Source organism: Dromiciops gliroides, chromosome 6 (assembly GCF_019393635.1).
Source record: "Dromiciops gliroides isolate mDroGli1 chromosome 6, mDroGli1.pri, whole genome shotgun sequence".
Lineage (NCBI taxonomy): Eukaryota > Metazoa > Chordata > Mammalia > Microbiotheria > Microbiotheriidae > Dromiciops > Dromiciops gliroides.
The window spans coordinates 94,254,736-94,257,676 of NC_057866.1; the positions used below are offsets into that span (position 1 = coordinate 94,254,736).

Consider the following 2,941-nt stretch of genomic DNA (forward strand, 5'->3'; position numbering starts at 1 on the left):
GCTATTTTGTGCTCTCATGTCTAAAACTTTCCGTGTCTAAAACTTTTAATTTCCTTTCCATGCATGAGAATCCAAACTGGAAATGGGGATGAAGAAAGTTGGGTCCTCAGAAGGGTCTGTGACTTGGAAGTCAGGATTCCTGAATCCCTGGGGTGAGGGACAGGTCAACTGGACTGATCAAAGGGAAGAGGGGCTGGGGATGCCTGGCTCCTTTGTGGGATGTGGGACTGGAGTTTCAGGCCACCTGTCCCTGACGCAAGGACTAGGCAACCTTTCTGGCAGTTGGAGAAAGTGTGTCACTGCTTCGTCTTCATTTCATTCTGAATCCAGGTATGATAATGACTCAGGTTGGTATTGACACTTAGATATTTGTCCAGGACACAGTGTTCCATGCCCCCAAGACATGAGGCCCTGAAGGATCCCATTGCCCACCATGTGTGCCTCCAAAATCACTCTGACAGGAGTCCTCTCCACCCTTCTCATCCCCAGCACAGATCATGCCTCAAGTGAAGGCTCCTGGGTAGGCATTTTTTTTTCCCTCAGGGGAGATACTGATTTGGACACACTGGAAGGTGCTGGGATAATAAACAATAGGACTGGAAAGGGTACCCCAGCCCAACACCAGGCAGGTTTTCCTGGGGCTGGCACAGCCTTGTGTCAATTTGATGGGTTGAACTTTGGAGGTCAGATTCTCTGACTTCTCGAGGTATAGCAGCATTGGGTCATGTTTGATGGTGCTGGGGTTGTACCGAGGGTAAGGCAACTGGAAGTCCACTTTGAACAGCTGCTATGAGGGCTCTACTGCGAGGACCCATTGATTGTACAGAAGGACGCCCCCACACTGGAACCTTTCATAGATGAACAGCTTGGCCTGCCAGGGCTGGGAGTGACAAAATAGAGGTGAGGCCCTCAATGATCTAATAGTCATTCCTCTTGCAATTTTAGAAGTAGTGATGATATCAGGAGCAATGCAGTTGAGGGAGTGGGAGGAGACAGAAAGCTCTGAAAGAAACAGAAACAGAGAAAGTGGCAAAGAGAGACTGATGCCAAGAGACAAAAGAAATATAGATACAGTAATTGATAGAATAAGACAATGACAAGGAGAGTAGAGTAGACAAAGAGATGGTGACAAAAACAGAAGATAGAGCCTGGGTACCGTAGACAGGGCAGCAGAATCTAGGAGAATGGGACAGGAAAAATGGAGAGAGGTGAAGACACAGGGAGGGATAAAAAGCCCAGGACACAAAGGTGAAGAGGTGTCCTCTGAGTAGGGGTGTCTCCCAAAAACAATCACAAACAGGTGGAGGTCTTTTTTTTTTTTTTTGGTGAGGCAATTGGGGTTAAGTGACTTGCCTAGGATCACACAGCTAGTAATTGTTAAGTGTCTGAGGCTGAATTTGAACTCAGGTCTTCCTGAATCCAGGGCCAGTGCTCTATCCACTGTGCTACCTAGCTACCCTGGAAGTCTCTTTCTCTGTCTCCAGAATAATATTTTAAATGAAAAAAAAAAGATACATAGGATTACAAAAGAAACCAATTTTTATTGAGAAAAAAAATGTGATTTCCTACCCCACCCCCTCCATTCATACCTTTGTAGATTTGCTGAAATATATCAACAAATTAGAGGTTAAGAATCCCTCCATGATCTATGGGGTAGTGTGGGAGGACTCTGGTTCAAATGAGAATAATGAATACACACAGAACAACCTACTACAAAAGATACCAGAGCAGGCTACTGCATTTGAGCTTCTTGCTGCTAGAGGCAGGGGGTTCTGATTCGAGGCCAGGCATTAGTTTGTCTGGCCTTTATCCAGACAAATAAGGAATATGGAGGCCACTGCAGTCTGTCTTGGGCCTGAAGCCAGTGGAAAGAAGGGGATTTGCCAGATCCTGGAATCACAGAATCTCACAGTTTATAAGATCATTGGATTTAGAGATGGTGGGGACTTTCCAATTCCCTCAATTTACAAAGGCAGAGAGAGAGAGAGAGAAACTTGCCTAATGTCACAGTAGATACATTACAGACTTTGAATTCACATTTTTTTTTTTTTGAGGCAATTGGGGTTAAGTGACTTGCCTAGGGTCACACAGCTTGTAAGTGTAAAGTGTCTGAGGCCAGATTTGAATTTAGGTACTCCTGAATCCAGGGCCAGTGCTCTATCCACTGCGCCACCTAGCTTTTAACCCAGGTCCCCTGATGCCAAATCCATTACTCTCTTCCCTTTTGGACCAAGAGAATTTAGTCATCCCGGACCCCTATACACTAGGCAATCCAGGACCTGTGAGAACTTGTTGTTGTTGGACCTTTGTCTTTGAAGAGGACCTATGACATAACAAGGTGATATCTTGATTTGTGTATGAATTGGACTTAAGTGGGGCAGAACTGCACAAAGTTGTCAGCCTTACTCTCTCTTCCAGAGTCACTGAAGTCGAGATGACTAGCAATGACCTGGGATACAGTGGATGACTATATAATTACTGTTTAGTCCCTTTTCCAACATGTGCTGCTGACCCTCCTCAGAGTGTCTTATTTATGGAACTGCAAGGAGGATTAAATCACTGGATTGAAGAGTATTTGTTGAGGAGAAAGGTATAAGAAGAGTGGAAAGGAGAGGACTAGGTTGTAAAGGGCTTTCAACATCCAATAGAGCATTTTGGTTTTGCTCCTAGAGGCAATAGAGAGCCACTGGAGCTTATTGAGCAGGGGAATGACATGATCAGACCTGTGCTTTAGGAAGATCACTTTAGTTTCTGAATGGAGACTAGTTTGAAGTGGGGAGAGAATATATATATATATATATATATATATATATATATATATATATATATATATTTGAGGCAGGCAGACCTACCAATAGGCTGTTGGAATAATCTAGGGATAAGGTGATAAAGGCTTGCACAAGGGTAGTGGCAATGTCAGAGGAGAGAAGGAGGCTTATTC

At 44.3% G+C, this 2,941-nt stretch overlaps 1 pseudogene; it reads right to left on the minus strand.

Annotated features, from left to right (window-relative positions):
* Positions 1–296: 296 nt before the first annotated feature.
* On the minus strand, positions 297–2,247 carry LOC122732031 (annotated as a pseudogene).
* Between the last annotated feature and the right edge of the window lie 694 nt (positions 2,248–2,941).